Here is a 12549-nt window from a genome sequence, read left to right on the forward strand (position 1 = left end):
GTACAAAGGTGAGGTCTGAATTGAAACTGGGCAACGTGAATGTGAGGCCGGCTGTGTCAGTAAAGCTAACTGCGTCCCACAATGTTGTCAGTCCAGGGCAGGAACAGACAAAGCAGACACTGTGGGTGGCCTAGGGAAAGGTATTGGTGTGGCTGTTTTAGCATAGGCAAAGGATCAAGGACTGCTTTGGGAGCACCACAGAAGAAACTGACCATAGAGTTAAAATGAGTTCATGGCCAGAGTCGCTATGAGGAAGCTAATGATATATGAGTGATTGGGGAATAGACAGATGAAACATTACTGGTATAAGTGTTTGTTGTACCTGTGCAGTGTATTTGAAACATAAAGGACTCAAATTGAGGACATTAAGACATATTGTGGCTCCCAATGTAAAGGGTATCATGTTCTTCTATTAATAAAGTGAATGACTTTGAATAAAACATGCTTTCTTGTGTGAAAGTTTTTCCAAGTATCAAATGGCTTCGATACTTAAATAATTCCATAGGTTATGTTTGTATGGTATTAATATAAACTATATAACTCAACTATTAAATCAGATTCTCTAGAGAATAATGAATCAATAAAAAAATAAAATGTTAGATTTAATTAAGTCAAGAAGCATAGATTGTGAGAGCTGGATCTAGAAAATACTTAATTCAACCCTTTGGTTTCTTCAAATGAATAGAATAAAGTTATAATAGGGTTACAGAGGGCATTCCTTTAATACCAAAAAAATTCTAATCAATTATTAAGTATATACAACTTTTACATATTTTAGTATTATATTTTACTGAGATTAACAAAGAGTTTATGCTGCATATATTTTAATAACTTTTTAAAAAATAAAAGTTCAAAAAAATAAATAAAAATAAAAAATAGAATTTCGGAATTCTTAGAAGGGGAAGCCACCTTAGAATATCTGAATAGTTTCAGGATGAATGTTTAAGAACATCTTTTGAGCATAGAGCTGATGAGATTTACCTAAAATCATTTCCTCCACTGGTAGAAAATTCTAGACCTTGAAATCATTCTTTTGGATTAAGACACTGATTCTTTGCTTCAGTTCTTTCTTCCACCCATGTAGAAGTCCACATAAGTAGTAGTGAAGCTTAAAAGATAATTTTTAGTATTTTGGAAATCCTTATGAAAAACCTTATTTTGCTTCTTCACATTTGGTTAAAAGTATAGTAATTCTACACGTTCAGATGATCTGTTAGTGAAATCACTGTGGCTCCTGGAAAGTGGTTGATAGAGCAGACACTCTTATGTGAATCTAGTATATGTTCATCATAGCATCCATTTTGATCACTTATTTTCACAAAAATATAAAATGATAGTCAAAATCTTTCAAAACAAGATGTACAAGGGAATACTCAAAGCAATCCTTTGTAGGTTAAAAGCATGAGAACCACCACTGGGGAATGACTTAAAATGTAAATATTGCCTGGATTGAGATAATAAGTAAACTGTTAGTTCCTACCCAATGTAAAAGCAAAGGTTGCTTTATCAAAAGCACTAGCAGAAAACAGAGACTAATACACTATACAGGAAAGGTGTCAATCTCAATCAAATTGAAATCAGGTCATAAACAGGACTCTAATAGGAATGTTTGTAATATAAGCTTATTTGAGTCCAGTGTAGAAAAAAGCTTCTCAAAGTAAAAGGTTTGTTTCCAAATAGAGGATTCAGGGTGTAAATGATAACTCATATGCTTTTGCTTAAGATTGACTCTGTTTAATAGCTAGGAAAATAAAGTCTCTCAAACAGAAATTATAAATCAGAATTATCGCCCATTTCCTATTGGCAAAGATATAATGTGCTAATATATATGGTTAAGCTTCTGCAGTTTAGGTGTTGCTTGTGATTATAATTTTATACTAATTTAAACAATGTTTATTTCAGTGGAAACATAGACATAAACCAGGAAATATTTAATTCAAAGCTGTTTTTCATACTTACAACCAATTAAAAGATGAAAAGAGTGAGTTTAATTTATGGAGTATTACATATTTTCTTGTTGAAAACATATTGAAAATCTGGAACAAATTGCAAGTGATAATATTTAGGATTAGACACAGATTTAACTTTAGCAAATTATACAAGTTTACTTTTCTGAAGGATAGATGCGAAGGAAGCACACAGTTGACAGCGGAGAAATCAGCAACATTATGCTATGACAAATATTGACATAAGCTTCTGGGCTTCCCTAGTGAGACCTCACTAGCAGAAACAGTTGTGGATCATTTTCAGTGGGTAAGGGTCACATCAGACCTTCTGAAAACTCAACTGTTCACTTCAGTCCAGCCTTAAAAACATGCAAGTTAAGTAGAGTGGGACACAGCCCTGCCCAGATAGAGGCTAGTGACCACCACACATGAACCAGGAGCTGCTAATCAATCTTGGGCTTGTACAATGAACAATAAGATTACTATTGTATAGTAAATACCTTGTTTACTTAATTCTGAACAAACTTCTCATCTATTACTCATGCTCTTCTAACATCACCCCACTTGAACGAAGTACACTCCTGAATTTAGTGCTATGGAACCAGAGCAAGGTTTAATTACCCAGATATCTCTTGGAGTGGTGTTAACAGACTCTTAAACAGTTATGTGAACTATTTAACAAAGAAGTATGGAATCTACCACAAAATTTTATCCCAATTTGAGTGGTGTTTAAAGGGTGTTCTTATAATAATCTAACTTAATTTTTAATTAATCTGAAAAATAATTACAAACGATTCCATTAATATTTGAAAAAAATATTTATTTCCATGTCATAGGATCTGGGGAATTTTAGAATACACCCAATAATTTATTTTAAGGAAGATTACTGTCAAGATAAATCATTACATGAAAAATTTAAACCACATAATATTGGTTGATTGTGTCCCTTAATCAATCAATAAATAGTGAATCAATTTAAATGATAATCAGAACCTCTAAATTAGAACAGTTTTGATTAAGTGGTTCTTTAAAGTAAATGCCAGACATGATTGAAAATGTCACAAAATGAATCAAAATTTATTTCTGATACTCATGTTGGCAGTATAACTCGCCCTGGAATTACACATTCTAATTGAGGGCAGAATGGAGACACATAGGAGTAGACATTTCTGCAAATTAAAATGACTCTTCCTTCAGTTTTTATCACTAAACCTGGCAAGCATTTGTGTATTAAAGAATATCTTAGGGGGGAAATCAAATTTATTTGAAGATATTTATTTCTTACTGTTAGAGCTAAAAAGAAAAATAAAGAAGACACAGAAATAATCCATAGGTAGATTATTGATGCTTGTAGATATCACTATTTAGATATGTCTCCATGCAACTGAAAATAAGCTATTAATATATTAATTTTATTGCTGTAATTAACTTTATCACTACTAAATGATGCATGGAAATAGCTTATTTAATATTATGAATATACACTTTACATTGTTGTGTGAAGAATCACTCTGGGTATAAAACATCTGAGATCATAATTAAACTAAGCTACAGCACTTTATTTGGCATATCTCTGCCCACACCGTATCATTCAATTAGTTTGTAATTGCTAACCCAATTAAATGATAATTTATATTATATATTATATTATTTGTCGTATATATGTATATCTTGTGTCTAAAATTTGACCAGTAATTTTAAATTAAGATGTTTTATAATTTTTTAAATAATTGATTTTTTAAGTGATACAGGCAATGTCATAATTCTAAATTTTATAATATATTTAATTCTGCTCTTTAATCATTAGACCCAGTTTTCCTTTATTAGGTTAGCTGCTTTGTGGGCATGCAGTGATAAAGCTTTAGCATTCTTCCCATCACTCTATTCAAACTTCATTGGGGTTTCCTGAACACTCACAATGGGTCTAGATCTGCACCAGATTACAGAGATGCAGGATGGGTCAGAGAAGACCCAAACACCTTTTCATTGTGTTCGGGCGGAGCTTTCATCTCAACTGGAATTGCTTCTCTGTGTTCTTTTTGCCTAACAGACTCCCATACGTCTTCCCAAAACAATTAAGTTGTCATATCTCCCATGAAATCTTTCTTGACGCTGCCAGGATTAGTTTCTCCCTCCTCCAAGACTATAAAATATGTGAGTGTGTGTGTGTGTGTGTGTGTGTGTGTGTGTGTGTGTGTGTGTCTGTTCTAAAACTATTGGTGGTTGTGGATTGAAAGTGGGTAACCCAAAGATTCATTATCAGGAATAATGGGTAATATTACTAAAGTACATTTGAATCGTCTACACTCAAAACAATTTACATGATGCTAAAGAAGCCCAATATTCAAGATCTCTTATTCGCATAGGTCCCTGTGAGTACTGGCAGTTAACGAAAGGTATATAATGATCTAGGTTTAGAGGGGGCAATCAAGATCATAAACTATTTGCTTGTAAGATCCCTTATTTATTTATAGTAAAGAAATCTCGAAAGATATTTGAATGCCCAAGATTTCAATATTTGCTGTGCTTTATTTTCTTATTCTAAATAAATATTTATTTTGTACTTAAATTAGTCTTTATATTTTTTTTTAAAAAAAAGAAGAAGCCACCTCAAGTTGTATACACTCTGGCCCCACAAAACCTAAACCATCTAATTCCGAAGCTGTAAAGTATATGCAGGGGAACATGCCACTGAACGTGTGAGTAAGCCTCACAGTTGTTTTGCACTCAGGCTGCATTCAGTAGGGTCTCAGTGGGTCTTGCTGCAGTCTCATTTGAGAACCATATATCTTGATTTTTTTTTTCTTGTTTTCTGTTCATGTGTAATTTTTGCAAGGTGAAGTTTCTGGAGACTCAAATACAAAGACATTGTAGTATAAAAGAAACAAACACATTGGTGTTAGGGAGATTGTGTCCCACGTTAAGTTTCTGATTCTTTATTTCTACATATGTGACATATATATAATAGATTCTACCTGGCAGAGTTTGGAGACAATTAGAGATGATATATTTAAAACCTTCCCTATACTATAGTAACCAAAAAATGCTAAAACTGTCATTAAGATTATTTATCCTCTCAGCAAAAAATATTTGGGAAATAGTTTCTGCCCATTTCTCTTTCGTAGTTCTAAAGAAAGTCTCAATTTGGTGCTGATATACCTTTAACAGGTCTCTTTAATAGCAGGTCACTTCTGATCTCATCCAATAAAGAAAGGCTAATAAATTCCATTTTGATAAGAAAGGTATGGACATTCTTAGCTCATGATACTTACCCACTGAGAAAACATCAGATTAAAAGCTGGCAGAAGCCACAAAATATTTTAAACCAAAACTATCTAGCATGTGAGTCAAGGAGACTTCTTGTTTAATAACATTTCCTCTGTCTGGATAACAGTACATTTTGGATACAGGAGAAGGCTAATGTGTTCTATCTGCTGCTTCCAAAGAGCATCACCACTTACTGGAGCAGGCCATGAGATTATATGGAGCCCTTGGAAATTCTCAACAATGGCACCTAGATAATTAAAGCAGATCCAGGTATGCCAACTTGTGAACAATTAATCTATGGAATTTTATTTTTTTAAGCGAGGCAACCATTGGTTGACCTCACAGATTGCAAGAACCTTGTCAATTTACAATCCCTTATTTTTTTATTTTTTTCGCCTACAATACCTGGTCTTTCTGGGTGGTCTCCCATTCAAGTACTAAACAGGCCTGACCCTGCTTAGCTTATGAGATCACATGGAATCAGGCTTCTTCAGGGTAGCATGGCCATAGATTAATCCACAGAATATTTTTGCAGCTATTTATAAAGCTGATTTATTCAAATAACAACATTTTAAACTGATTCTCAAAAGAGTTTACCTTATGTGTCATATATGCATTATTTTGGTGATAAATCAGCACTCTGATGGACACATCAAGTGACAAATTACAGAAAAAACTAGAATTTTTTTACAAGAAAAAAATATTTATTTTCACTTATAAAATAAGATTATGTTGTATATTTTGTGTGAGGAAATGAAGCATTACACTGATTTAAAGTGTTGCTTCATTAAGATTTATTTGAATGCATCAACCAAGGTACCATAATTTTACAGGAGTGTATGTACTACTACAACATTGAAATCTGTAAAATAGTTTCACTAACTTGGTTTTTAAGTGAAACTTGTTTTATTCAAGGGAAGTAGTTTAGTTTATAAATTGTGATAATAGAATGAGTAATGTAAAACTAATTGTATAGCTAGTAGTAAATGCTCAGAAAATATTCAGATAACATAAAGAAAGTTAGTATATTTAGACCTTTATCTTTTTGTTCAATTGTCTCATTAATCAGACAAGGGAGGCACATTTTTATATAGCTCAAAATTTCAAAAATTGGGCTCTAGAGAGAATGAAATCCAGGAAAAAAACCTCACAGATGCGCAGTGACTCTGTAATGAATTTTAAGCCTTTTTTCTAGAGTTTTTTTCAATGGGAGTAGGAGATGCAAGAACAAAACTGAATAGTTAAATATTTATTTATACATGCTACATACTTTTTTATGCCTGTAGAGGAAAAATAAATACTTAATATTGCTAAAAACTTCTAAAGTAGAATATTTCAAATTTTAATTTTTATGATAACTGTAATTATTTTTAGAAAAAAAAAAACTATTATTTAGTGAGGATTTCCAGGAGAGCAATATATGTAAGACAGGTCATTTTGCTAATTGATTTATAGCATGTAATGTTATCGAAGGATAACCAACATATGTGTTGGATTTACCCCTTTTGAAGAAAAGTTTGAAAACACTCTATTTTTGCTCAGTTGAGAAAACGCGGAAGAGTTCAATAGCATTTGTTAAAATAATTAACAGTGATCAATTGTCCGTTTGAAGGTTCCAGGCAGAAATTTAGTCTATATGGTTTCTTGAAGCCTTCTACAACTCCAAAATTTTATGTTATCTTAATTTTGTCTTCCTATTCATGTATTTATAAGATTCTTCCTCCCATGAAAATATATGGATATTAAAAAAAAAAACATGAAAATGGTCTAATGGAAAGTCTCTGAAAAAGAAAAGGGCTGGCAATTTGTTTACTGATGTTTTCCATTAGAAGTAACACTGTATGTGTTATTTTAAGAGAAACTTTATTTCAATCATGCTCTGCACCTTCTTACTCTGGGAATATCTTGCATAACTCTCCCCACCACTCTACAAATTTAAAGAATCTTTCCTTTAAAATTAGCTGGATATCTGTAAACTCAGATTATACTTTATTATTTTAGTGAAACAAAATAGCATGATATAACTATGTGTGTGCAAATGAAAAAATATTTTTCTCCTACTTATCTGTCAGATAGCAGTATTAGTGCTTTTGGCTCAAGAATGCATGATCTTCATCTACCATATATGATTCTTTCCACCCTGCTATCTTAGCCAATGGGACAGAGATGCTCAGTCATAATAGATGGAATAAATTCACCCTTTTTCATAGAAGTTAAATGTCAGAAATCTGGTTGTTGTGTTGCCTGGGCTGCCAGGTCTGAAGATCATATTCATCATTTGGTAGGTTGCATTTCTCTGCTATGTACTTAACCGCGAGTTGTTAACTGGACAAGAAAAATTCTGCATTGCTCCATGTCGGTTTGCATCAGAGGAAAAAAAGCTCATGTCATATTTATTTATGACTTGGGGAAAGAGGGATACTTAAATTACAGAAGCTTACTTTGAATTATTTAATCAGATTTAAGGACATTTTTACTACCCAGCTGAGCTAATACCAGAGAGCAATCAAAGGTTCTAATATGAGCTACTTAGGCTGCAAGACTGATACAGAAGAATGTACAATGGCTATTGTACTATTATTTATTACTTGACAGGTGATGTACATTAAATGAGGTCTAAGGAATAGATTTCATTATTCAAATTATACTTTTGTACCTGCTTCTCAATTAAAGTAAAAATATCAAACAATTTTAATTGAATCTTCAATTTAGAGATTTATTCATGAGGCAAACCATATATTTATATAAGATGTATATATATATTATCAAAACTTTCTTAATATGACTACCTATCCCTCCCTTTTTATATACATCCTAACTTTCTATTACTTAAGACTTTATCTAGATCAATGAGCCAGTGAGAAATTTTTTTTTTAAGTAGAATTTTAAAGAGAGATGGTACATATTTTATCAGGCTTATTGATACTAGCTTTAACAATCATTTTTTTTTATGTTTTTTAGTTTAAAATAAGACCATTTTGTAAGTAGTTGATGGCATATTCTTCAGTAACTAAAAAGTAATGATCAAAAGAACTATATAATGGTTTGTAGAGAGTTTAAGCTATATAGTAAACTGAATAAAAGCAAATGCAATATATATAACAATATGATTAAAGCTTTTTTAAAAAAGCTATGAAACTTTTCTAGAATAAGAAAATATGTCAAAATATTAACAGTTTGTTTTCATGTGTGTGTGGTAAAATTTCTGGTCATTTAAAAATTTTTTCCCATTTATAGTTTTCTTTAATGAACAAAGATTATGTTCTTAAAAGAAAATAACATGCACTTAGATGAATATATATTAATGTGAAGTTGCATTAATATATGGTATCCAGAGTGGTTAAGCATGTAGATTCTGGACCCAGACTAGTTGAGCCTAAACAGTAATTCCCCTTCAGCAAGTTGTTTCAACTCTCTTTACCTCCATTTCTGTATCTATAAATTGTGCACACTTAGAGTTTAAACTTATAGGTCTGTTGTGAGTAACAGACATGTTAATGTATATAAAGCAATTTAAAAAGTGCCTGGTACATAGAAGACAGTCAACATGCATTAGCTATTATGATTAAATTTGTAATTAAAAACACATTACAAATTAAGGACAAACTAGCATTCAGTGTTTTTTGAAAATATATAGTTAAAACCTGAAATTTAATTTATAATTTTCAGTAGCACCCCATTTTTTGATTATTTACTTAAATTCTTAAACAATTTGAACATATTAAAAATGTGGATTTTAAGTCTTTGAATATTTAAAAAATAGATATCAAAATGTTTATATACTGAGCTCACATAATTCATTCTTTAAAAATTCTCAAGCCCTCAGAGATTTTGTCCTTATTTTTCAGTACTAATACTCCAGTTGTATTTTCCCCCCATAACCACAAAGAAAAGGAATAGATAAAAATATAGTGGACATTAGTAACAGAATCTCTGACAGGAATAAGAGAGAGAGATAGGCAGATAGTAAGGACAGAGACATAACAGCTGCGTATTATAAAAACAAAAAAGTTTACTAACTATTTATTCCGTGGAGGAACAGGTTCTGGGAGCAAAATATGATTTAATATTTTTCAGTACATTGAATACAAAAAGATGATTCTTCTGCTAACTTGTTATCATGAAGTTACTATTAGATGTCACTGTTTTATAAAGTAGGAAAATTTCCCACACATTTTAGAAGGGTAAGTTTTTAATTTAGTACTTTTGTGTGGGATGTGATGTGGGAAGAAATAATTACACGAAATAGCTGATTCCTTAACAATTTCAGATAATTAAGTGCTAATACAGAAATTCTAAACCACAGGGTTTTTTTTTTTAAGTTTTCTCCTTTTGAATTTCTCATATATTTTTTTCTAAAATCATAAGGCACTTACATTACAGCTACAGTCAATTAATTTAACTAACAGTAGTTCTTGAAGATTTATTAATGGTAAGGAAAGTGGGGGCGTTAACAGAGATCGAACATATAGATTATATTTTTGTATTATTTGTTCTATAAGAATTTAGAATACAAAAGAATCTAGATAACCAAAATAAGGGAGAGATATGGTTGCAGTTATTAGTATCCAAAGCAAAAAAAAAAAAAAATGGTGATGAAAAAGGATTATCTGGCCTAAATAAACAGTGATGAAAACCTGTTAATAACTTCCCTGAGAAAATACTGTTCCTGACATTAAATGTTCTAAATTCTTCCTATAATTTTTGTTCCACTCTTTTATGTCATTAAAGTTATTCTTCTGTAATTCAATCATGATTCATGTTTTTATACTGGAATGATGAGCTTCAGTCTTGATATCTTGCTAAAGTTAACTCCAAATATTTGAACAATGTGAAATATCTCTTAAAAAATTTAATAGAAAGTTAATTCATTTTTTATGTCAAAACTAAAACTATATTTCCAAAATATCTTTGATTGTAAGATCATCACTAAGTTAGAAACAATCCTTGAAAGAAAAACATTACCGTCTTATTTAAAATATACATTGATTGTGTAATGTGATTTAATTTCATATGTTATAATTACAAAAATGTAAAAACTCTTAAAATTTGCTCCTTACGAATAGATAGATGGATTCATAAATAATGAAGCAAATATTATAAAATGTTAGGTGTAGTTGTTATATGAATGCTTTTAACTTTGCTGTATATTTGAATAATTTTCAAATGAAATGTTTGGAAAAATATGCTTCTTAGAATGGAACAGTTAAAAACTCCTGATTGAAATTATAAAAAAATAGCATTTATTAGGCTTTCAATTACTTCACTGAATTATTGCTGTCATTACTCATTTATGAATATGTTTTCATGAAGTTGTACCTCATAAATCTAGTGAGAATCAGTCATTTATTGGGCAATATAGGCCCTATAAATGATCTCACTCTTATCCATTAGATCTTGTTCAAATTTCTTTCTAACTTGGTACTCAAACCTTATGCTGAATAATTTTCATAGCACATAGCTCTTCCACTATAATACCTCATATTTACCTTGTATTGTAGTTATTGTGTATGTTTCTTAACATTTTGAGAGAAGATCATTTGTATTTTACCCTCCATAACAGAGGATTATAGGGTGGAAAAGGATAGCTTTAGGAAAAAAGGAAAAAGGATGGTTTTAAATTCCTTGAATTAAAAATCTAATTGGTAAATTTCTAATTTTTATTTATTGCTAAACAACTTATTGAAAAGTGAAATAGCTAATATATCCAGTTTGTTGACAGCAAATAGATTTTAAAATGTATTTGAATGTAAGTTCAACTTTTTAAAATAAATTTATTTATTCTATAATTTTTAATATATATTCTTTGAGCTCCTACTATAGTTTTAAAAAGTCCTTGAATAGAACAATTGGGAGAAAATTTCTCCGGGTGTACTGGCACTGACCTCCAAAGGAAGACTGGGCCAAGAAACCAAAGAAAGAGAGTGATAAGTTCAGAATTAAATAGATTATTACTGGAACTTATGCACAGAAGCTGTCTTGGCCAGTAGCAAGAGGGTAGAATCCAAAAGGGGATGGGGGGCTTGATATATGTAGTCTGCAGGAATACAAGTGGCTTGTTAGTCCAGTGGCACAGTGCTTATTAAGCACTGTATATTACAAAACAGTAAACAATTTAATGAGCTTACTTACATATGTAATAACAGTCCTTTCAGGTGATACAGATCCACACCTCTGGAAGTAAAGTGGTAGTCACTTAGAGCAACTAGCTTCTTAAGATGGCAGTAGTCACATCAGGCACTACAAACCATTTTGCTTAACAAACAGTTTTCTAATTTCCATTACAATAATGACTGTCCATAGATTTGTAATAAAATGAATGCGTTTTTGGATAAAATCATTAATATTCATCCATAATTTTTAAAAAATCAAATAGTATGAAAATATACATACAGTAGAAAATTATTCTTTTCTGAACAAATATATGTAATATCTCAGCAACTTTCTGCCTCAACCACAATTCCTTTTTCCTTTTGTAAATGTTTAATGAAGCATGTATACATATGTTTATGTATGTATACAATTTTGGATTTATTATGTCATTGTTAAGTAATTTTTCTGATCTAGAGACATTAATTTAATTATTAATAACTTTAATATCCACTCTTAAGGAAAAAAGTCATATATGTAAAAATATTCATTATAGTCTTTAAAATGATAGGATAAAAAGCCTCAGTAAAAATATATAGAAGTGAATACAACATCATGTTAAGTTCAGAAAATAATGCAAAATTTTAATCATATAAATGACTATATAAATCACATACTTACTTAATATGACTGGAAATGAAAACTCAAAATATTTAATAGCCTTTCTACCTCCGTGGTAATTCAAGGATTCCCCCCCCTTCATTGCCCCACAACAATTTCAACACTTTTCAAAATATTCAGAGTATTACTTTATTTGAAATAAATATTTGAAAAAATGTATGGTTAAATAATGTATAATTCAGGATTCATTTTCCTTATTATATATCAAAAGATTACAGCAAAATCTATAAAAATAAATTAATATTTTATAATATTGTTTTTTTTTCTAGTTATAGATCCCCAAAGGTAAAATTCAGAATCTCTTGCATCCAAAATGTAATTAGTCTGAGAATATTATGTAAAATTTTTTGAAGAATTATATTATTTTTTATAGACAAACCATTAGTTTCTTTATATTTTTTAAAAAAGCATGCAGTAGTTTGAAGAATTTATCTCCTTATAGCCACTTTGTTTTATACCTAGCATAAGAACAAGCTGATAATGTTACTACAGTAGTTAAATGTAAAATTACAAAGCTGCCAATACATAAGTAAATTACTGAAAGTATAAAATGCATTTACTATCT

At 30.6% G+C, this 12549-nt stretch overlaps 1 protein-coding gene and 1 pseudogene across 17 annotated transcripts in view; one reads left to right on the plus strand and one right to left on the minus strand.

Annotated features, from left to right (window-relative positions):
• The window catches only part of NLGN1 (neuroligin 1), a 732068-nt gene that overhangs the window by 556302 nt on the left and 163217 nt on the right, over nucleotides 1-12549 (plus strand). The window lies entirely within an intron of this gene.
• Nucleotides 5607-5725, minus strand: LOC118602092 (annotated as a pseudogene).

Source organism: Rousettus aegyptiacus, unplaced genomic scaffold (genome assembly GCF_014176215.1).
Source record: "Rousettus aegyptiacus isolate mRouAeg1 unplaced genomic scaffold, mRouAeg1.p scaffold_m13_p_4, whole genome shotgun sequence".
NCBI lineage: Eukaryota > Metazoa > Chordata > Mammalia > Chiroptera > Pteropodidae > Rousettus > Rousettus aegyptiacus.